This window comes from Cnephaeus nilssonii (assembly GCF_951640355.1).
Source record: "Cnephaeus nilssonii genome assembly, chromosome: X".
NCBI classification, from domain to species: domain Eukaryota; kingdom Metazoa; phylum Chordata; class Mammalia; order Chiroptera; family Vespertilionidae; genus Cnephaeus; species Cnephaeus nilssonii.
In genome coordinates, this window is record NC_137071.1 from 72,919,297 (window position 1) to 72,944,767 (window position 25,471).

The window sequence follows — 25,471 nt, forward strand, 5'->3', positions numbered from 1 at the left end:
ACTTATACATCTGAAGGGGCAGAACATAGAGTTACAAAGGATGTAGAAATGATCCCATAGCACTTGGTATTGCTCAATTTCAAAAATCTAAATGGGACATAGGCACAAAACAGATCTTCAGTATATAATTCTGTGTAGTACATCTAGTTACCTAGTAAACATGGAGGAGATCTTAAAATATCTATGGGCCAATGTCCAGTTATGACTGAGCAATTCTGCAAATTTACTCACACTTCCCCTATTCTTTGAATGAAAATTTCTAAAACCTTTAAAATTAAAAGGAATAAAATAAGTATTATTGGAAAAAATTCTGAAACCATAAAGTATAACAAGTAGATAAATCAGACTTTTATAGGAATCAATACTTATTTTAGCTGGTGGCAAATACTTATCAAGCTGTCCAAAGTTTAATGAATATAGTATAACTATTAAGCACACACGTGCACATACACACATACATATGGTTCTCAATACCTGAATAATCTTATTGATTTAATTTGGTAGTTAACTTGCCAGGGTAGAAAAACTAGTTTCCATTTGGCTATCTGTATACCAAGACTTGTTCAGGCCAGGGTAAATTTAGGAGAATAAAACTAAGTCATTGAGGGTGTCTGAATTTTGCTAAGAGACTAATAATATTCAGAGATGCTAGGCAAAATGGACCAGTGAAATGAATTTCTTTGGCTGCACACTTTGCCCACTCTCTAAGGAGAGTTAGTTTTCCCTCCCCCAAACCTTCTATCATCTCCTCCTCCTCCTCCTCCTCCTCCTCCTCCTCCTCCTCCTCCTCCTTCTTCTTCTTTTCTCTCTCTCTCTCTCTCTCTCTCTCTCTCTCTCTGTCCTCCTTCCTTTCTCCCTTCCTCTCTCCCTCCCCCCCTCCCTCATCTCTCCCCCAGTGTGGGCCACAAGGCAGTCTGCAGCTAATGATCCCATCAGCAGTCCAACTGTAACCCTGTCAAAGTGGTTGGGTCTACTCCTCCAAACTACACATCTCCTCTTCAGGCTATTCTTGGAAGAATGTTTTTCCCTTTAAGATTGTGTTTGACTTTTATTTTAAACTGTGAATCTCCCCTTCATTTAAATACTTGTTGTAATCCTTGATTACTGATAAAACATACTGCCAGCGTTCCATTTAACCAAGACAAGTATAAAACAATCTCACTATCTCTTTAAGTCCATGTGTGTAGTGGTAGGTTGAGGAGAATGGGAGGAGAGTTAGTGGAAGGAAGGATTAATTTTTACAGGTACAGTGTCTTCCTTAAGGAGGCCCCGGAGCTCATACTCTTTCAAGTAATGCCCCATAAAGATATTCGAATATTTTGACTTCTCAGAGTTCACAATTAAATAAATGTATAGTGTATGATGAATAAGAGCAAGTTCTTAGTCACTTCACTGACTGACTCATGACCACATCATCAGTGAAGACCCTTGAAAGTGGAATGCTTTAGTTTTGTGAAATCGAAGATGTAGGCTTAGCGAGATAGTAGGATCTTTTCTTTTTAAATAATTTCCTTACTGAAATGGAAACCCTGCGATATATTTTAGCAACTGTTAATGAGTGCAACTAACATTTAAATCCATACAAATGTTGAAGACTGTTGAGCTATTGTTTAAATAAATATTGTAATTTGGTCCTTTAAGGAATAAGATTTTGTGCATTAATAAATAAAATTGGAATACAGAAAAAAAATAAACCATAATTGCAACCTTCTTTGCAGCCCTTTAGCTCTACTGCTATTTCTATATATGTTGAAGACTTATTAAGGAAAAAATACCATCAGTCTGACAGCGTGTAGACATTGCTATGGAAAGATAATCTTTTCTCATGTATATTTTGCCAACACAGCCATTTAGGGGTCAATTTAGTGAAAAACCATTTCCAGGCAATTATTTTTTTTACGTTATCAGTTCTTTTTCTAATTACATCTTTATTGTTGAAAATACTACATATGTCACCCTTTTCCCCTCATTGACCTCTTCTAGTGTGCCCCGCCCCCCCACCCCAGGCCTTCACCAGCCTATTGTCTGTGTCCATGGGTTATGCATACAATTTCTTTGGTTGATCTCTTCCCACCCACCTACCCTCCCCCACCTTCCCTCTGAAATTCCACAGTCTGTTCAATGCTTCTATGTTTTCAAAGTTTGGGCCAAGGAACACTGCTTGGCCTGGGGATTACTCTAAGTGTCATAGCTCTCAAAAACTTGTCAGACACTTGAAACAAACAAAGTAAGCAATAAAAGTCAGCGGGTTTTTCATGATACCTTTTAATTTGTGTTATAAAGTGCAAAGTGAATTTTTTACTTGGAACTTCTATGCACATGCACATAAAAACACCCTAAAAGTGAGTGACAGAATTACAAGGACATATTACTCTATAATCACAATGGAAGAATTTGACACCTGTCTCAGAGTTTTACAGATCAAGTTAAAAAAAATTAATAAAAAATCAATTAGCAGAGCATCATCCCAAAACCCTAAGTCTGAGGGTTAGCTCTTGGGTCAGGGAACATACAAGAAGAAACCAGTGAATGCAATAAGTGCAACAACAGATTTATGTTGCTATCTCTCTCTTTCTTCCTCTCTATTCCCTCCCCATTCCTCTCTCTGAAAATCAATACAAATTTAAACAATTAACAAGCTTATTTTTTAGAAATATGCAGAATTATGCAATCAAATATCCTATATAATAATCCTATATAATAATAGAGTAATATGCAAATTAACCATCACTCCACGACAAAAATGGCGGCGCCCATAGAAACAAGATGGCGGCGCCCAGTCCTCTCAGGCCCGCAGGAGTCCCCCAGTCCCAGGGAAGGCTGCCGCTGAGAGCAGGCAGCGAGCAGCCCAGCCTGTTGGCCTAGGAGGCGGCTTTGCCCTCTGGCCAGATCCTCTCCTAGCCCTGAATCTGGCCGTGGGTCTGGGAGGCGCCCTTGCACAGCCGCCATGATCAGCTGCCCGCCCAACCTGGGACATGGGTCTGGGAGATGCTTGAACATGGCCGCCATGATCAGCTGCCCTCCGCGACCAGGGCCGTGTGTCTGGGAGGCGATCGTGCACGGCCGCCTCCATCAGCTTCCTACCCGGACCCGGGCCGTGGGTCTGGGAGGCGATCGTGCACGGCCGCCTCCATCAGCTTCCTGCCCTGACCCGGGCCGTGGGTCTGGGAGGCGCCCCCGCACGGCCGCCTCCATCAGCTGCCCTCCGCGACCCAGGCCGTGTGTCTGGGAGGCGATCGTGCACGGCCGCCTCCATCAGCAGCCTGCCCGGACCTGGGCCGTGGGTCTGGGAGGCGATCGTGCACGGCCGCCTCCATCAGCTTCCTGCCCGGACCCGGGCCATGGGTCTGGGAGGCGATCGTGCACGGCTGCCTCCATCAGCTTCCTGCCCGGACCCGGGCCGTGGGTCTGGGAGGCGATCGTGCACGGCCGCCTCCATCAGCAGCCTGCCCGGACCGGGCCGTGGGTCTGGGAGGCGCCCCCGCACAGCCGCCTCCATCAGCTGCCCTCCGCAACCCAGGCCGTGTGTCTGGGAGGCGATCGTGCACGGCCGCCTCCATCAGCTTCCTGCCTGGACCCGGGCCGTGGGTCTGGGAGGCGATCGTGCACGGCCGCCTCCATCAGCTTCCTGCCCGGACCCGGGCAGTGGGTCTGGGAGGCGATCGTGCACGGCCGCCTCCATCAGCTGCCCTCCGCGACCCAGGCTGTGGGTCTGGGAGGGCCGTGGGTCTGGTCTGGACATTGCAGTTACATTGTGCAAGGCGTGCACAATCAGCTGCCTGCCGAGGCCCGGGCTGTGGGTCTGGGAGGCGACTGCACAAGGCCGGCTCGATCAGCTGCCCACAGCAGCCTGGGCATTGGGCCTGCGAGGTTCCCGTGCATGGCAGGAGCCGTCTGCTGCCTGTCCCAGCCTGGGCTGTGGGCCTGGGAGACCCAGGCTGCCTATACACCTCCCTCCCCACCTCCCCACCCTGCCCCCTCTGAGATCAGCTCCCATCTGCAGCTGGGGGGTGTAGGCCTGGGAGGCAGCCGAGCCCCCCAGAGCTATTCCCTCCAAGAGGCAGCCTGGGGTGTCAGGCTGCACCCCCATGGAGTGATCCCCCCCACACACTATAGCCTTGGAACTTCCCTTGCTGCCAGCCAAGTGATTCGAGATGGGCAGTGATATCTGGGCGATGCTGCCCAGCAAACCTCTCCCATTGGGTAGAAAGTTCTGACCAGGTTAGGGAGGTAAATGGGTTTTAAAATCTTTAGGAACCACATGGAAATGTCTGAGGTAGGGTTTCACATCGGAAGTAACTTACAACTAATTTCTGAAGGCAAACCTGGACATTGCAGTTACATTACTGGAGAGTACCCCGAGGTCCGGAGGTTGGCTCTGCAGCGGCGGTGCAGAGTGCTCCCCACCCTGGTTCCTCAGCACCTTGGGAAGGGCTTGAGCCCACCCAGGAAGGCCTTTTCCCCTACAGTTTTCACCACGGCAGGGAGGTTTTGTATACATGAATAAGAAGTGCCCACGCACAAGTCCTGAAGATGCCAGGGCCGGCAGAAATGACAATCAAACCGGGAAAAGAGGAAAACCAGAAACACCACCGATCCCATCATAGATCATCTTTTTCTTCAGATGACTGTGTGTTTCCCTCTTCTTTGTCTTCTGGAAGCAAGACAGATTCAAGTACTGACAATTCTACCAACGGAAAAGTTAAGAGAAAGAGAGGACAGAAAAGGAATAAAAGGAAAAAAGAAAGGACAAAAGTTGAAACATCAAGAAAAAGAAAGAAAGAAAAAAGAAACAACCACATCATATCACCTTTCTAAGGTCTCATGAAATTCCTGTTTAAGTTTATTTTATGACACTTTTAGTTTGGGTTTACATTTTTACTGGTTTGTGAAGACCACGGCAGGTACACAGTCCAATATGTTAAAGAAAAAAACCCTATCTACTAAAGAGGTAATAGGAGGGGAGAGCATTTGGGGGTGACCGGGCTGTCAGGGGAAGGAAGTTGGGGATGACTGGGCTGGCAGGGGAGCAGTTAGGCATTGATCAGGCTGGCAGGAGAGTGGTTAGGGGGTGATCAGGCTGGCAGGCAGAAGTGGTTAGGGGCAATCAGGAAGGAAGGCAGGCAAGCAGTTCGGAGCCAGCAATCCTGGATTGTGAGAGGGATGTCCGACTGCCCGTTTAGGCCCGATCCTACTGGTAGGATCGGGCCTAAACGGGCAGTCGGACATCCCTTGAGGGGTCCCAGATTGGAGAGGGTGCAGGCTGGGCTGAGGGACACCCCAACCCCGTGCACGAATTTCGTGCACCGGGCCTCTAGTTATAGAATAAACACTCTTTCCCAGCACATGAGACATTTTGAAAAATCAATTATAAGCTGTGCTATAAAGAAAATCTTAAATAGTAAATTAATCCATATCTTGCAGAATGTACTCTTTGACCAAAGAAAGCAATAACAAAATTATGTCAAAAATTCTCTGTATTTAGAAATTGAATACATGCATATGTAAACAATTCACAGAGAAATGAATATTTAATATATATTCAAACATATTTACTTAATCATGTATTTTTCCAATCCAATAATACTTTAGATTAAATGGGAAAAGAGCTTTTTGAACCTCTCATGCATATCAAATAAAAGTAGCAAATCCATAGCATAATAATTCCTAAATGCTTGTTGGTTGATTTGAAAAAGGTGTTATGCAAATTAATATATTATACAATCATAAGAAGATTATTTAATTATTTAGGTTAACAATTTTTTTCAAGTCTTTTGGAAGCACTTGATTTTCTGTCATACTTCCTAGCACAGTGATTTGCAAACAAGTATTCACTTAATTTTTGTTGGATTGTATGCAATAGAAAATAGTGAAAAACTATTATAGTATTGATAAATTCATTGAAAAATCATTCTTATCCAAACATTAGATCCTTTAAAGTTGCCTATTACAATTTCAAGCAATTCAGATTGGCCTTATTGAAATTCTGCCAAATTAATAAAAAATAATGTAATTGTTTATTTTTTTTTGAAAAGGCAAAGTGACTCTCAAAGCTACATCTTATAGATACTCTCTTGCCCAAGTCAGGCATAGGTGAAGTGTCTTTTCTGGACTCCATATTCTGATCCTAATCCGGCTATGGATATGTGGTTTTTGAAAGGTCTGATGATTATCCAAGCTGAACTTTCTAAGGTGATAGATAGGCCCCCTAAAGTTAGTGGCTTAATTCTAGATTAATATATGGACTCCAGTCTCTGATTTATATAAGCCCACATTGATAATAAAGCTCATCAAACATTTAGATTATTTAATAAGTCCAAGCATTGTGAGAGAAATACTTAACTGGTTAAGGTAATATTTCAACAGTGCATTTGTACCTGAATTTGAATTAATTCAGATCTTTATACATTAAAGTCTTTCTTCCATTATACATAGAAATTAAAACATTAAAAAAATCAATCATCCTGTTATACCAGCTGCTTTCCTTATATCTTCCAAATATTAGCAGTTCTCTCTATTGGATTTAATCATGGGTCCCACCTGAAGCTTATTATTTTAATAGTAATATGTAGTATTGCAACCAATATGTGACCATATAGAAACTATGACCTAAAAATGTAACTGTTACTTATTAATTCAAATATATACTGAGACTTTGAAAATAGTCAAATGCATAGAATCTAACTGATATGGGGGAATTCTGATCTGTAGTTGTGAAATAATTTCAATACTCATATTTTCAAGGGCTTAGTAACTTTTCATTTGCCCCCTTCTTATGAAAATTGTCACATTTTCTCCTGCATTGTGGTAGTTTGTTTATTTTTATTACCACATTAAAAGTTTCTTGATAGAAACTGATTTTTATAATGTCTTGCCTGATGTCTGTCATATGAGTGGGATTCAATCAATAATTATTTTTTAAAAATACATTTTTATTTATTTAAGAGAGAAGAAGGGAGAAGGAGAGAGAGGTAGAAACATCAATGACGAGAGAGAATCATTCATCAACTACCTCCCGAATAACCCCTTCTGCGGATAGAGCCCACAACCCAGACACATGCCCTGACCAGGAATCAAAACATGACCTCCTGGTTCATGGGCCGACATTCAACCACTGGGCCATACTGGTTGGGCTCAATCAATAATTCTTAAATGTGAAAGGTTGTGTGAAGGAGTGAAAAGATCACTAGAATGGAAAGGTAGTCTTGCGCTTAATTGTGGCTATGCTACTAATCTAGGGGACTAATGGTAGAAAATAGAGCAGAAAAAAGAGGCAACAATCTTTTTTTAAAAACCTTCAAAATAATGAAGAAGGCAAAGTTGATTTCTGTATGAGTCCATGATCCATTAGATTTTTTTTTCCCTTTCTCCAAATCTGGAAATAGTCATTGCTACACTCACTGCTCACTACTAACACTCTACCCACAGAGACATAGATTTTATTGAAATAACCAGATATTTGGCATAAATGTATGTTTCTAGCCTTATTATTTTCAGCCTTATTATTCAGCCTTATTATTACCTTAGTTGTCCATATTTCCTTGCTAGATTTGACTTGTTTCCATGACTTTCCTCTTTTGGATAGCCTCAAGATCTTTCTGTACTTGGATTTTATTTTCCTGTGCACTGGCATCATTCTCCTCTTATCATGTTACAGTTTTCAGCTCAGGATTCTCTACATGATTATATTTGACTATCCTTTTCCCCCACCCACCTTTGTCTGCCTCAAAACAGTGAGGGATGCACTGAGGTGGTTAACTTTCAGCCTGTTGATTTCACACTTCAGATTTCATTTCTGTAGGCTTGATGTAAGTAGCCTGTTATTGGCAAATCCATCACAATAGTAGCCAAAATGTGCTGAAATTCCCACCACTTAGTTAATTCCTGAGAGTTAAAAAGGTCCTCCATAAGAGTCAGCACCAGTTAAAATGCACATTTAAGTACCTTGGTGCCATGGGAGGTCATTACACAAGACCTTCCCAGTACATCAGTAAGAGAAAATTAGCTAATGCTTAAATTTTGAAAAGTCTGGAGCAGAATCCTAAAGGAATGAGGACACAAAGTGGGGAGTTATGGGAGTAAACATCTAGGGCATGGAACTGCCCACAAATGTCAATTCGAGGTCAATTCAAGAAGAAATAACTAAGTCAATTTAGGGATGAAAATAAGAACTCCAGGTAGTTAGTGAGAAGTTAGCACATTGATATTGGCAAAAGATGCCCTTTACTTTTGCAATCATCTATGCTTTAAAATATTGACTACACCCTGAGAGCTGGTTTTTTTTTTTTTTTTCATATCTTCAGTGGAAGCCATTTTTTCTTCTTATCTATTTTCTCAATCTTTTCTAGTCCCTGTCTCTTCTCTCACTCTCCCCACTACTCCTTTCTTTTCTATTTTTCCTCCTTTCTTTCCAATTTCTGACATTTTCCCAAGTCTTAGTTTTCATCCCAGTCAAAATTAGGTGCTTCTAAGGAAGCTTTGAGAACTGCTAATCACTGATGTAGATTATGGAGAAAATTCCATTTATAATGATTTTTTCCGTTTGCATGAAGATTCGTGCAATAGACCTTCATTCACCTGGCTGCCTGCACCAGTTTTCTGCCGGCACCAGGGACCCAGGCCTTGGCTGTGCCCACCGCCTTCTGCCTTTTTCAGGGTCGGGGCTTGGCCCCGGGCGGTGGCCTTGGGCTCGGGGGCACCCAACATCCTTGCTAAGGATCGCAGGAGCCGACCCCCAGTGGTTTCCTGCAATCCGTGCAGGCTGCCCACTGGTGCCCAAGGCCGGGAAAGCCTCCGCCCCAGGCTTTCCTGGCCTTGGGCTCGCCGCACCCAGCTTCCCTGCTACTGATCACAGGAGCCGACCCCCAGTGGTTTCCTGCAATCGGTGCAGGCTCCCCGCTGGTGCGCAAGGCCCGGAAAGCCTCGGCCCCTGGGACCCCCGGGAGCGGCGGGAGGGGCCAGGCCACGCCCCCCCAGGTGACCGATCGACCCCCGGACTCCCGGGAGCGGCGGGAGGGGCCCGGCCACGCCCCCACGGGGTGCCGATCGCCCCAGGCACCCCCGGGAGCAGCGGTATGGGCCCGGCCACGCCCCCCCGGGGTGCTGATCGCCCCAGGCACCCCCGAGAGCAGCGGCATGGGCCCGGCCACGCCCTCCCGGGGTGCCGATCGCCCCAGGCACCCCCGGGAGCGGCGGCATGGGCCCGGCCACTGGGCACCGCCATCTTGATCTTCTCAACGGCGGATATGCCACCCGGAGTCCCACCCCCAGCCTCCTGCCGGCCCAATCGTGGGCATAGCGGAGGTGCGGTCAATTTGCATGTTTCTCTATTATAAGGTAAGATTCCATTTATAATGATTTTTTCCCTTTAAAGCAGTGGTTCTCAACCTTTCTAATGCCGCGACCCTTTAATACAGTTCCTCATATTGTGGTGACCCCCCAACCATAAAATTATTTTCGTGCTACTTCATAACTGTAATTTTGCTACTGTTAATGAATCGTAATGTAAATATCTGTGTTTTCTGATGGTCTTAGGCGACCCTGCTAGGTTGAGAACCGCTAGCAGGGTCTCCTAAGACCATCGTAAAACACAGATATTTACATTACGATTCATTAACAGTAGCAAAATTACAGTTATGAAGTAGCAACAAAAATAATTTTATGGTCGGGGGTCACCACAACATGTGGAACTGTATTAAAGGGTCGCGGCATTAGAAAGGTTGAGAACCACTGCTTTAAAGCATCAACTTCCTCTCTACATTAACTTGATGGCTAAGGGCTGTTGTGTTTGTACTTCTGTGGATACAACTGAGACAGTTGAGAATCCTGTTTTGATTGGGTAGATTTTGAGGCAAAGCTGCTTCTTTTGGTTGAGTCATTCTCCTTACCCACCTGTCTCAGTGCTTTTCTTTCAAAAAGTTGTGCTGTTTGCTAGAACTGTAAACACTGCAGCTTACATCTGTCTGACCAGATGTAATGCATTTTGCATGAGTGTTAACTGATTCATGCACTGCATCAAGAAAGCAATCTGTGTTAAAACACTGTGACATTGCAACCTGTTGTGTGTTGAAACCTGTTTGTTTATAGAGGGTTTGATTCTTTGCCTTGCCCATACCCTCACCCACTACTCCATGTTCAAGCCCTGACAAGCCTTAAAGAAAAAAACGTATACTATCTGTGACAATGGGAGAAAAATGGGAAACTGAGAAGGAAAAATTCCGTTTACAAAAGTGGCTTCTGGTAGCTGAGTTTCCTTTTATTGTTGTAGTGTATGATCTTTCATAGGGAAAAAAATATCATTGCGGGGAAGCTTCACACATGGAGAACTAACTAAGTTTTCATTTTTCACTTGATCATTATTTCACTATATTTTACCTAATAATAGACAAACATGTAAATTGGCCATACCTCTGCTACGCCCACAGCCAATCAGAGTGAGTATGCAAATTAGAAGGCCAAAGATGGCGGCCACTCAGCTGCTCCAGGCACAGAGTGGCCAGGTGGTGCAGGACACCTGCTATGAGAGGGAGGGCGGGGGGTGAAGGGATCTACAGGAGCAGGGTGCCACAGCAAAGACAAGACTGCAGACTCTGGAGTCTGCAGCAGAGACGGCAGACTCTGGCTGGAGTCTGCAGCGAAGACAAAGATGGCAGACTCCAGCTGGAGTCTGCAGCAAAGACAAAGACAGCAGACTCTGGCCAGAGCAAAGGCCTGGGTCCTGGGTGCTGGACGAAAACTGGTGCTGGAAGCCAAGGGAAGGAAGGCCTATTGCACGAATATCTTCATGCAATAGGCCTCTAGTTTTATAGATAAAGTTGGTTGGAGGTGTTTTCAGAGTATTTGACACACTGTGTGCCCTAGTCTCACAGAATTCCTAAACAGTTTCCTGAGCATGAGCACAATTACAGACCACGACTTTAAACTTGAATTTAGGAACAGCCCTGAATGTTTTATGATGACACCCATTTGTAGAAACAACCCTCAATGGCTTTCTTTGTACTTTTGTCCTCTTATAGAAAGGGGTATGCTTGTTGCATAGCAGCGCATTAAGGTCTTCCCTTGTTGCCTACTAGTAGCTATTCATTTATTTCCAGCAAATGTTGTATGTATCATTCAGGCAATAACATTGAACTTTATTGCCCATTTTGTGAAATTCACTGTTTGAATGCTGTAGTGTAATAGAAAGTAGCTCCATTTGCAAATGATGTTACTACTTATTTTGACCTACTTTTCCCTGCAGGAGTAATAGCAAGGGTAATAAACTGAGTTGAAGCTGTCATAGAGGCACATGTAATTGCCTCAAATTACAGGGCAGTTTCTAAACTACAAAGCCACTGAAACCACGAAGGCCCTCTTTTACTCCTTTCACAGTTCTAATAAGCAGGACCATGAGTGTCCCAGATATCTGAATGAGGAAAAACATTATTCTGTTGGATTATGGTGGTGGCTCAATACTTTTAACTACAAAATTTTCATTTCAGTAAATATTATTTGACTCCATTTGGCCAGGTTTTGGGTAACTTGGGGTTTGCTAAAGAAAAAAGAGGGGAGGGAATTTAAGCTCTCAGCATCTCATGTACTTATAGAGATTATAAACAACAGGAATTTGGGGAAGAACCTTTGGAGTAGTAGTCATGGGTTAGCAGAAGCATGGATAAGAATTAGCTATTGTCACCCTAGCCAGTTTGGCTCAGTGGATAAAGTGTTGGCCTGTGAACTGAAGGGTCCAAGGTTCAATTATGGTCAAGGGTACATGCCCAGGTTGTGGGCTTGATCCCCAGTGGGGGGAGTGCAGGAGGCAGCCAGTCAATGATTCTCTCTCATCATTGATGTTTCTATCTCTCCCTCTCCATTCCTCTCTGAAATCAATAAAAGTATATTTTGAAAAAGTTGGAAAATTATTTTGGGTATAAATTTCTACTTTTAGAATGAATTCAGAATAAACAGGAGCAGATATTTCTGGGATTGAATGAATATTGTTTTAACCTTGACACTTTAGGATTGAAGAATTCTATGAACAAGCTGTTACATCTTTCAGGGCAAATGTTGAACCATGGGGGAAGGGAACAATGGCTATGTTTCCTTCCACAATAGTAACAAAGAGATTGCTTCTGGACTTTATTAATATAAATATTGTTCATGGCACAGTTGTGACTTTTAGGTCACTATGAAGAAGTGTCCTATCTTTATAAATATATCATGAGAGTTGGCCAGCAGGAGAGGGACTGCATGAGGGCTCCAGGGTGTGTCCAGCCCATCTCGCTCAGTCCCAATCACTCAGACCCCAGCAGCAAGCTAACCAACTGGTCGGAGCATCTGCTCCCTGGTGGTCAGTGCATGTCATAGCAAGCGGTTGAGTGTCCTTAGCATATCATTAGCACATTATGCTTTGATTGGTTGAACGGCTGGCTGGACGACCGGACACTTAGCATATTAGGCTTTTATTATATAGGATATATTTAAAAACAAACCCCCTAACCAACAAATGTCCAGGACAAGATAGCTTCACTGATGAGTTCCACCAAATATTTAAAGAAAAATTAATACCAATACTTCTCAAAGTTCTCCAGAAAATAGAAGAGGAGAGAACTTTTATAAAATCATATTATGAGGCTAACATTATTAACCTGACACCAAAACCAGACGATGATACCACAGGAACAGAAACTTATAGGCCAATATCTCTGATCAACATAGATACAAACTTCCTCAAGAAAATATTAGTAAACCAAATTCAAGAAAACATTAAAAGGGTCATTGTCCTAGCCAGTGTGGCTCAGTTGGTTGAGTATTATCCTGTGTGCCAAAAAGTAGCTCTCAGGGCACATGCCCAGGTTGTGTGTTTGGTCTCAGTTGGGGTGAGTACAGGAGACAACCAATTGATATTTCTCTCACACATTGATGTCTGATCTCTCTCTCTCTCTCTCTCTCTCTCTCTCTCTCTCTCTCTCTCTCTCCCCTCTTCCTTCCTTTCTCTTTAAAAATCAATAAAAACATATTTTTTAAAAAAATAAAGGGTCATTAACCATGATCAAGTAAAATATATCCAATGTTTGTTACAATGCAAGGATGGTTCAATATCCACAAATTAGTCAATGTGATACACCACAGTAACAAAATGAAGGATAAAGACCATATGATCATCTCAATACATGCAGAAAAAGCATTTGACAAAATTCAACATTCATTTATGATACTTTAAAAATTTAAACAAAGTGGGGGTAGAGGGAACATACTGTGACATAATAAGGCCACATGTGACAAGTCCGCAGTTATCATACTTAATTGCGAAAAGCTGAAAGCTTTTTTCTCTTAGATCTGGAACAAGACTAGAATGCCAATTCTCACCACTTTTATTCAACATCGCATTGGAAGTCCTAGCCAGAGCAATTAGGCAATAAAAATAAATGAAAGGCATTCAGATTGGAAAGGAAGAAGTAAACTGTTAGTATTTGCAGATGACATGAAACTATATATAGAAAACTCTAAAGACACCATAAAAAGACTGTTAGAAGTACTAAAATTTTTTAGTAAACTTACAAAATATATTTTGCATTTCTGTACACTAACATTGAACTATCAGAAAAAGAAATGAGGAAATTAATCCCATTTATAATTGCATCAAAACTAATAAAATACCTACAAATAAATTTAACCAAGAGATGAAAAACCTATACACTCAGAACTACAAGGTACTAAAGAAAGAATTTGAAGAAGACACAGATAAATGGAAAGATACTCCATGCTCATAGAAGAACTAATATTGCTAAAATGTCCATACTACTAAAATCATTATACACATTCTGTGCAATCCCTATCAAAATTCGAATGGCATTTTTCACAGAAATAAAACAAATAGTTCTAAATTTTGTATGGAACTGTAAAAGAACCCAAATATCCAAAGCAATCTTGAGGAAGAAAAACAAAGCAGGGAGTACTATACTCCCTGATTTTAAACTATATTACAAAGCTGTAGTAATTTAAACACACATAGATCAATTTAAAGAATAGAAAGCCAAGGAATAAACCCATGCATATATGGCAAATTAATGTACAACAAATGAGCCAAGGATATACAATGAGAAAAGGACAATACCTTTAATAATTAGTATTGGAAAAATTGGACAGCTGCATGCAAAATAGTGAAACTGGACTGTTATCTTACATCATACACAAAAATTAACTCAAAATGGATTAAAGACCCTAGTGTAAGACCTAAAGTAGTAAAACTCCTAGAAGAAAATATATAAGGTAAACTCTTTGGCAGTAGCCTTAGTGATAAAATTTTGAATCTGATACCAAAAAATAAAGGCAACAAAATCATAAATAAAAAGTTGGAATATGTCAAAATAAAAAGCTTTTGAACAGCAAAAGAAACCAAAGTAGAAATGTAACCTACTGAATGCAAAAATATTTGAAATAATGTATTTGATAAGGGATAATATATAATATATAAAAAGAACTCAATAGTAAAAAAAATCTGATTAAAAATGAGGAGATCTGAATACTCAATTTTACAAAGAAGGCACCCATATGGGCAACATGCATATGAAAAGATATTCTATATCCTTAATCAGCAGGGAAATACAAATTAAAACCACAATGAGATATCACCTCATACCTGTTGTAGTAGCTATTATCAGAAAAACAAGAAATAGCAAGTGTTGATGAGGATGTTGATAAAAGGGAAAACCTGCACAGTGTTGGTGGGAATGTAAATTGGTGCAGCCACCATGGAGAACAGTATGGATGTTCTTTTAAAAGTTAAAAATAAAACTACCCTATGATCCAGCAATTCAACTTCTTGGTATTCACCCAAAAAAATGAAACCACTAATTTGAAGGGGTATATGCACCCTCATGGAATATTACTCAGCCATAAAAAAGAATAAAATCTTGCCATTTGCAACATTAGTGGACCTGAATAGCATTATGCTAAGTGAAATATGTCAAACAAAGACAAATATCATATGTTCTCTCTTATATGTGGAATATGTGGATGGATAGATAGATAGATAGATAGATAGATAGATAGATAGATAGATATGAGCTCATAGAGATAGATTAGTGATTATCCGATGTGAGAGTTGGGGGTGGGTGTAATGAGTGAACTTATTTTTTTAGTAGAAATAAATTGACCAAAAATCTTTGTGATGATGATGTTCTTATGCATATATCAAATCAGAAAACCTCTTTAATACCCTTTGGCAGCCAAATGACTATTACCCCTCAATCAAATACAAAGATTTGTGGCCTAGCATTTTACTGTACTTTGTGGGAGTTATATAAAACGTGTTTCTGAATAATCTTGTCAGTTATCAAATAGCACTTTACAAACTTTTTAAAACAAATCTAAAGTTGAAGTCTGTAGAGTTCTTTTAAGGACCTTCTCAAAGAGGTTGCACCTCTTTCTTTGGCAATCTTTAGAAATAAGTAAAGTTTCCTGACTGATAAAAGTGTAATGTGGAGGGTGATTGATTGACATGTTGAAATATATGCCCCCAACTCTACCCACCCACCACTACTACTAGTCAGTGCTAGGTACTCTGCCTTCTCAGCCACACCTCTAAATCCTCACTGCTCTGAATCCATTTATCCCTTTGGTGTTGTTGAATTTGTTGTTGGTGATTAAGACTAAAAAGGGAAGCAATTAAAATACTTCTGAATAAGAACCAAACAATTATTACTGCCCATCTCAAGCACTGGTTCAGGTTCAGAAATAGCCCTGCTTAGAGTCAGAAATATAGACTTTCTAAACTTTAGAGTCTTCTCCATCACCATGTCTTTGTTTTTCTGCATAGACACAATACTGACAAAAACTATACTGATAGCTATACTGTCTCATCCCCCAACAGCATAGCACAAAGTACTCCTGAGTGCTGTCTGTGGCTGCAATCTTGGTGACCTTGAAGTAGCATTTGTTTGTTTGTGAGGAGAAAGCTGGAACCCAAATGAATGAGTAGAAGAACAAAACTGTTCATGAAAAACAAGGTTTCCATATGGACATGTGTATAGTATTTGCCTTGTGGCCTCCAGTCACCAAAAAATACAATTGAAAATGAAGAAATAATGCCCTGGGAATTATGTGGTTTAGCTTTGCCAACAGACAGCAAAGCAAATAACTAGAAGGACTATGTAGAAACTGCTGAATAATCCACAGTCTTTCCACAATAGTTTTCTTAACTGCATAATTAAAAATCAGTTTTTAACCTAATCAAAATTACAAGGCAGTCAACAACTGTCTTGTATTCTTTCTGGTGAAAACATGGTAATAACTGCCACAGAATGATGGATTTTTCCAACACAGCTGTCACAACTGCTATTTTAAATCATTTGTTATGGTTTAAAATGTGTAATCCCCAAGAAATTGATCATTACTGCAATTCAGTGCTAGGTTTTCAGTGCCTTAACCACCCTGAGCTTTGCCTGAGACCATTAACGAACAAAAATCAGTCATAAAGAATTAAGCTACTAATGGCTAATTTATCAATGATCACTTCTGTCTTCTTTTAAACAAGAGTCTACTTAAAACATTTTTACCCTGATATTTCTGATACAAACACGTACACTCTTGCATTCTCTTTTCATCTCTCTTCTTTGTGGCCACTCCCAATTTTTTCTCTTCTTTAGTAGCTATGCTTTCATACTCAGCATTATCTCATAGCCTTTGCTCATGGTGTACACTGGATCCACCCTGCACTTCAGAATCTGTTTAAATTCTATGCCATTTCCATTATCCTATTGATAGTCTACCTCTTCTGGGAAGCCTTCCCAGTTAATCTATTCATTATTCACCCAAATATTATTCATTAAAAGGTCTTAGATACCACCCATTGTGCTAGGCACTATATATACCTAATGATGGAATGGCTAAATCCTTGATATAATGTTGTGTTTGATAACTAGACTTTATTGCTTTAATGTATTTTTCCATTATAATTTTCTTTCTGTAATTAATTTATCTAATGTACTTTGCTTATCATTGTAAATGTGGTTATTTACTTATAAATGATTTGAGAAGACTGAGTCCACTTAGGGCCATCACCTGTTCCCTGCTCTACATTACTCCTCTCCTTACTCTCCCTTCCACATCTACATCTGTCTCCTAGATTTGCTAACAGACATTATAATGAACAACTGAAATAGCTATTTATCTCCATTTGAGCAGGTCCAAAGGCAGAGAACAGACCTTTAAATCAAAATTGGAAATCATGAGATGCTGTGTGCAAAAAGGAAGTATGTTAGACTGGTTGGTCAGCTGGAAGTCAGCAAGGCTACGTCTCAAGTGACCCAGATACTGACAATTTATAATTTTCATCTGTAATTACTGGGTAACCTATAGTTTGATTCTGGATCCTCAATGTACAAGTTGACATTGCTTTCTTACATTTGAGATACTGTCCCCCCGACCCCGCAAATTGGAAGTAATCTAAAATGTGGTATTTGACTTTCCAAAATAAATTGGAGGAGTTTGGTATTTAATGAAAACTAGTACAAGTTCATTCATAAACAAGAGAGTTACTTTATGACTGTATATATATATTCAAGATTTCCCTGCATTGGTTTTTTGTTTAAAGCAGGCCCATACACCTTTTTACAATTTTTAAAATATGTTACAAGTATCCTAAATTCAGAGATATGCCACATTTTCTATTTATAGTATAAATTCAGGATGGTAATATTCAGCTTGGAGCCATTCAATAGTAACAGCACAGTAATAAATTGTTTTTCCTAGAGAAAGCGGGCTAAATAATACTGCTTATTTGATTATCTAAATTAATTCATTAAGAACACAAATCCTTGCCAAATTGAAATCAACACAGTGAGGAATTTATGTTCTCTCCTGAGTAATTTCAAATGGTCCTGGAAAAAGAACACACATTTCTCCCAATTACTAAAGTTTTACAATCTGAGAATATAGTTGTGAGAGCATAAATTAGCCAGGGAAATTTTTTTACAACTCTCAGATGGTATCATATATTTATTCTTTAAAAACCTTTAAATTGTACTTAGACTGTATTTGGAACCCAATAATTTATGTTGTTAACTAGTCTTTGCATTTGATTCTCTTTCTAGTTTTTCAGATGTATATATCTTAAAAATTGTAAATTTCTCCAATAGAATTTTGACTTGGCACTTTTTTCACCTCTCCATTCCCTCCCCTACCTTGTTTATTCCATTCACACATTGAGAAAACCTTCTCACTTACCTTTACCTTGCTTTCCATTCCAGGCTCCTGCTACCTTCATTATGGCTGAGGAACGACCTCTCCTGGAACTCCTCAGACTCTAGCCCTTTCCTTTCTCCACCTCTGCTTCCATGAACACTTTACTATTTATTGCTATTCTTGCAGTTATCTAATCTGATCATCTAACTCATGCTAAAGTGTTAATGGCAAACAATAACTAAATGTGTCTTTCTCAGAGCTAACATTTGAATAATTAGGGAGCTTCATGACTTTAGTAAAATTGAGGACATAATGAATGATTTTTATAATTTGTAGCAGTTTGTGAGGTGGAGGGATGGATGGATTTTTGGAGTAGTTTACCTTTTGTTGCCCCAAAAGTTATCCTATATAATAAAAGAGTAATATGCAAATTGACCCTAAAGGCAGAACGACCAGGAGCTACCGGTCACAGGAACTACCAGTCTTTATGACACACACTGACCACGAGGGGGCAGACACTCAATGCAGGAGCTGCCCCCTGGTGGTCAGTGTGCTCCCACTGGGGGAGCTCCACTCAGCCACAAGCTGGGCTGACAACTGTGAGCGCAGCACCAGTGGTGGGATCCTCTACCACCTCCTCGCCAACTCTAAGGATGTCCAACTGCAACTTAGGCCCACTCCCCATAGTCTCCTGGGCTGCCAGAAGGATGTCTGACTGCCAGCTTAGGCCCGATTCCCAGGGGAGCGGGCCTAAGCTGGCAAGTGGACCTCCCCCGAGGGGTCCTGGACTGTGAGAGGGTGCAGGCCAGGCTGAGGGACCCCCCCCCGAGTGCACAAATTTTTGTGCACTGGGCCTCTAGTATCATATAAGTTGCATCTATTAATAACTAACATTAAATAATTTGAATGAGCTTGATGACAAGACAAATAATTGCCTGAGGGGCAGCTATAGATTATTTGATTCCAAATATCCATAGGCTTGAGCCTAGAGTCAAGAATAGCTACAAAGAATTGTTACTAGATATCACCTTCTATTACTAAAATATGAGAGGGCCTATGAATTTATACAAAATATTTAAGCCGAATTTCTTGTCTTTTAATATGAATGAAAGCTTGTAGAATTTTATTCTCCGTGCTCTGTGATGCTTGATAATTAAAAGGTCATTCTTTGCACACAAAGTCTGTTTAAGGGAACATTGTTAATCCAGTGCAGCTAGTAGCTCCTATATATTAGTATAATTGATGATATAAAAACATACAAAATCTCCCACATTTATATTTTAAGGATTTCCTTGTGATTTTCATGTATAATATTCACTAAGGTCAGTGGTAACTAGGAGGATATTTAACACTCACTCTAGAATACAAAACCAAACTACTGTCTTAGCATTCTTTATGTGTGTTTCCAACAAATGGCTTTTTGAACTAATTTGTTATATAATATACATTGTAATTGACAAAAGCCACATTCTAGAAATTGAATTTGCTGGTCCTGGTTAAGATCTCATTTGTGAGACAACCTGTTTTTTCACAATATGTCCTTAAGCTAAGGAGATAAAAACAAAACAAACAAACAAAAAAACAACAGCTTCTATATAGTCAGTGAGCCACAAGATGGCACCAATGAGCAATCAATTTATCTCAAGATGACTAAAGTTTGCTAGATAAATGCTCAAAAATTGTTATCCCTTTTCAAAGGCAATGAAAGTCCCTTCTAATGAATAGAGTATGAAAATGAAAAATAATAAATTTACTGTGAAAAAACCTAGCAGACATCACTAAATCAAGTGACCAAGTATAATTATCACCACTGATCATGATCGTCATATCATGTATCCCTGACATGATGTGATGAGAACAGCACTTCACCTCTGTGATGTTCTTTTACCAAAACCATAATATCAGTCTATTCTTGATAAAATTTCTGGCAAACCCCAAGTGAGGGATATTCTGCAAAATACTTGACCAGTACTCTTGAAAAGTGTCAAGGTCATGAAAAAAAAAAAAAAAAACCAGGAATTAAGACTGAGGAACTTGTCAGATTGGAAGAGCCTCAGGAGACATGACAGCTAAAACGAATGTGGCATCCAAGTTTGGGTCCTAGAAAAAGGACATTAGTAGAAAAACTGGAGAAATCCAAATAAAGACTACAATATAGTTAACCCTTTGCACTCGCTTGCTTTTTTCTCGATTCCTTTATTCTACTCGGGAATTAATTTTTTAAATACCCCAGATTTTACAAAGCGTGGCAGTAGAATAAAAAACTGGAGTTTCTTTTCATACAAACTAATTTATTTGGATTTTTTAATATTTCAAATTATTGATACATTCAAAGAGTATAAAAAGAGCTGCTAACGATGCTAACCGTGTCGAGTCACACTCGACATCCGAGTGCAAATTAAGAGTATTGTGTGTGTGTGTATGTGTGTTACATGCCACTGAATGGGCTCCGACTCCTAGTGAATCTATAAATGAGAAATATACACAATGTCCACATAAGTCAGCTTCTATAGACTCATAAATATGAATTATTTTATGGAGTTAATCACTCTTAAATTTGATTTTCCTATTTTCATGCTGCATTTTTTCCAGCATTATTATCTACTAGAGGCTCGGTGCATGAAATTCATGTACGGGAGGTGGGCGGGGTGGGCGGTTGTCCCTCAGCCCAGCCTGCACCCTCTCTAATCTGGGACCCCTCGAGGGATGTCTGACTGCCAGTTTAGGACAGTGGGATCGGGCCTAAACGGGCAGTCAGACATCCCTCTCACAATCCAGGACTGCTGACTCCCAACTGCTCTCCTGCCTGCCTTCTTGATTGCCCCTAACCGCTTCTGCCTGCCAGCCTGATCACCCCCTAACCACTCCCCTGCCAGCCTGATTGATGCCTAACTGCTCCCCTGCCATCCTATTTGCCCCTAACTGCTGTCCCCTGCAGGTGTGGTCACCCCTAAGTGCCCTCCCCTACAGGCCTGATCCCCCCTAACTGCTCTCCACTGCAGGCCTGGGTCCCCCCCAACTGCCCTTCCCTGCAGGCCCGGTCACCCCCAACTTCCCTCCTCTGCCGGCCTGGTGAACCCTAACTGCCCTCCCCTGCAGGCCTGGTCCCCCCAACTGCTCTCTACTGCAGGCCTGGGACCCCCCCAAATGCCCTTCTCTGCAGGCCCGGTCACCCCCAACTTCCCTCCTCTGCAGGCCTGGTGAACCCTAACTGCGCTCCCCTGCAGGCCTGGTCCCCCCCAACTGCTCTCCACTGCAGGCCTGGGTCCCCCCCAACTGCCTTTCCCTGCATGCCGGTCACCCCCAACTTCCCTCCTCTGCCGGCCTGGTCCCTCCCAACTACCCTCCCCTGCTGGCCATCTTGTGGCAGCCATCTTGTGTCCACATGGGGACAGGATCTTTGACCACATGGAGGCAACTATCTTGATCTTGTGTGTTGGGGTGATGGTCAATCTGCATATTACTCTTTTATTAGATAGGATAGAGGCCTGGTGCATGGGTGGGGGCCAGCTGGTTTGCCCTGAAGGGTGTCCCGGATCAGGGTGGGGGTTCCCTTGGGGTGTGGGGTGGCCTGGGTGAGGGGCCTGTGGTGGTTTGAAGGCCAGCCACATCTCCTGGCAACCCAAGCAGAGACCCTGGTATCTGGGGTTTATTTATCTTCTACAATTGAAACTTTGTAGCCTGGAGCGGAGCCAAGCCTTCTGCTTGCTCTATGGCAGCAGCCATTTCTGTTGGAGTTTATGTATCTTCTATAATTGAAACTTTGTAGCCTTAAGCGGAGACCTGGGCAGGCCAGGGTGTGCGGAAAGCTTGGCTTCCTCCATTGCTGGAGACAACTCTAACCTCCTGCTCTTTCCAGCTCCATGGCTGCTGCCACTTCTGTTTGGATTTGTTTACCTTATATAATTGAGACTTTGTAGCCTTGAGTGGAGGCCTAGGCCGGCAAGGCCAGGCAGAAAGCTTGGCTTCCTCCATTGCCTTTGAAACCCAAGCCTCCCTCCTGCTCTCTGTGGCTGTAGCCATCTTGGTTGGGTTTATTTGCATAGTCGCTCCTGATTGGCTGGTGGGCGTGGCTTATGGGTGTAGCAGAATGATGGTTAATTTGCATATTACTCTTTTATTAGATAGGATTCCAAATAATTCTGCCTTCTAATGATGTGTCTGATGTAGAACAACTTCAGTTTTGTCTTTTTTGCCTCCATTGAAGTTTTAATTTGTTTTAGCATGCCTAGTTTTTTCTTTCTGGTGGTCTAGATGGCCATAGAGCTTTTCTCCAGCACTGTGTTTCAAATGAATCATATTTTTCCCTCTTAGCCTTCTTCACTTTCCAATTTTCACATCTGTACATAGTAATGGGGAATGTAAATGTATAAATTATCTTAGCCTTGGTCTCTAATGACACATCTTTGCTCTTGGTGATTTTTTTCCTAATTCTTTCATTGCAACCATTGCAAGTCTCAGCCTTCCTTTGATTTCTTGTAAGAATATTGTAATAGTATTGGGCCAATGTTAGTTTCTTAGTTTTGACAATTGTACCATGGTCAGTTACTCTGTAGTAGCTTTGAAACCATTTTCTAAGTCTAAAATTATTTCAAAATTAAATATTACAAACTCAAGATCAGAGGGAACTCTCTGAAAGAGTAGTTTAGCAAGCAGCAATTTTACAATTATCTATTATATGTATATAGTAGACTTCTATGAAAGCTTGCATAATGGTTAGGTATATTAACTCAGTACCTGGTTCCGAGATCTGGGGTTTATTTTCTCTACAGATACAGGAGATTGTTTATCAAACCTCATATTAGGATACCTTATCTGACAAAATAATTTTGTCCAGGTTTCAAGTGAGAGGATAAATCACAGATAATGAGGGTAGAACTGAGCTGATTTTTTTTGTTGTTGTTGTTTTATGGCAATTACTGAAACTTTAAAAAGACATTTGGTTATCTGACTAATGTCTGTCCATTTCTGACAATTGCCTCATTTAAAAACAGTGGCTTGCTCAATAGGATTGAAGTAACATTAAATGCATGGGATTAAATCCTATTAGTTTTATCAGTGAGGGAAAATGGAGAAATGTTGACACTCATATGTAGCATATAGCATTGGTGACAATGGTAGTGTGTGTGTGTGTGTGTGTGTGTGTGTGTGTGTGTGTGTGTGTGTGTGTTTAACTTTTGAACTTCTATAATCAGTTGGCTTTATATTGATGAGAAAACTTGTAGGTACCATCTAACTATAGTATCCATACTTCAAAGCTTATGCTTTATAAAATAGTTCAGACAACAAACAAGCAATATAGTTAAGGATCATTTTCCTGAAATCAAGGAACCTTGATCATATCCATATTTACTCATTTGACAGGTTACCTAAGATATTAACAGTACTGTCCAGAAACACAACCCTTATTCGGTCATTCTATAAGTAAAAAAGTGTTATTGTCTTTCACATGAGAGCTGTGAGTAGTGATAGTCCTTTGGTTTGAATTCCCCTATTGTAGATTCCTACAGCTGTGATAACAAATCCACAAATTAGATGGCTTATAACAATAGAAAATTCTATGTTCATATTTCTTATTTTTTAATTTAAATTCTATATTGTTTAAAGTATTACATGAGTCTCCTTTCCCCCATTGACCTCTCCCCAGCTGCTCCCACCCCACCCCCAGCACATGCCGTCATCCCCTTCCTGTCTGTGTCTATTGATTATGCTCATATGCATGCATAAAAGTTCTTTGGTTGATCTCTTACCTCCTCACCCCCATATTCCCTCAGAGCTTGGATAGTCTGTTTCATGTTTCTATGTCTCTGGTTCTTCTTTTGTTCATCAGTTTATGTTGTTCATTATATTCCACAAATGAATGAGATCATGTGATATTTATCTTTCTCTGACTGGCTTATTTCGCTTACCATAATGCTCTCCAGTTCCATCCATTCTGTTGGAAATGATAAGAGTTCTTTCCTTTTTATAGCAGTGTAGTATTCCATTGTGTAGATGTACCACATGTTTTTAATCCATTCATCTGCTGCTGGGCACTTAGGCTGTTTCCAAATCTTAGCTCTTATAAATTGTGCTGCTATGAACATAGGGTGCATATATCCTTTCTGACTGGTGTTTCTGTTTTCTTGGGATATATTCCTAGAAGTGGGATTACTGGGTCAAATGGAAGTTCCATTTTTAATTTTTTGAGGAAACTCCATACTGTTTTCCACAGTGGTGCACCAGTCTGCATTCCCACCAGCAGTGCAAGAGGGTTCCTTTTTCTCCACATCCTTTCCAGCACTTGCCATTTGTTGATTTGTTAATGATAGCCATTCTGACTGGTGTGAGATGGAATATCATTGTCGATTTGATTTGCATCTCTCAGTGATTAGTAAGTTTGACCATGTTTTCATATGTCTCTTAGCCTTCTATATGTCCCCTTCTGAAAGTGTCTATTTAGGTCCTTTGTCCATTATTTTTTATTGAATTATCTTCCTTTTGTTAAGTTTTATGAGTTCCCTATAAATTTTGGAGATTAAACCCTTATCGGAGATAACATTGGCAAATATGTTCTCCCATGCAGTGGGCTCTCTTGTTGTTTTGTTTATCATTTCTTTTGCTGTACAGAAACTTTTTATTTTGATATAGTCCCATTTGTTTATTTTCTCCTTAGTTTCCATTGTCCTAGGAGCTGTATTGGTAAAGATATTGCTAAGATATATGTCTGCTATTTTACTGCCTATGGATTCTTCTAAGATATTTATGGTTTCCCATCTTAAGTTTAAGTCCTTTATCCATTTTGAGTTTATTTTTGTGTATGGTGTAAGTTGTTGGTCTAGTTCATATTTCTTGAATTTAGAAGTGTGCAAGGCCATTCTCCCTTTGAATGCTTTAGGTATGAATCCTTCCTTCCCTCTCCTTAGCTTCTAGTGGTTTCCAATAATCCATGGCATCCCTTGGATTATAGGTCCATGCTCTAATTTCTTTGTGTCTTCACATGACCATATTTCCTTTGTATGAGTGTCAGTGTCTATGTCTCTGTGTCCACATATACACCCCTTTCTCTTATAAAGACACCAGTCATTAATCACTGTTATCCAGTGTGACCTCATTTAACCCAATTACCTCTGCAAATTCCCTGTTTTCAAGCTCATGTTGTGAATTTATAGGAGGAACTGAATTTTGAAGAGATACCATCTAATCCAGTAGAGTCCAAGAAAGAAATCTGCTAGAGAACGATCATATTAGGATTTGTTTTAACATGAAAGCTTACTCATATCAACTTCAAACTTACTTTTTTTCTATGACTACAGCTTGAAATACA

The 25,471-nt window shown here is 40.7% G+C and overlaps 1 protein-coding gene across 1 annotated transcript in view; it reads left to right on the top strand.

Annotated features, from left to right (window-relative positions):
- Window positions 1–25,471, top strand: part of NRK (Nik related kinase) — a gene marked incomplete at both ends in the record, with an annotated part of 210,912 nt that overhangs the window by 76,147 nt on the left and 109,294 nt on the right. The window lies entirely within an intron of this gene.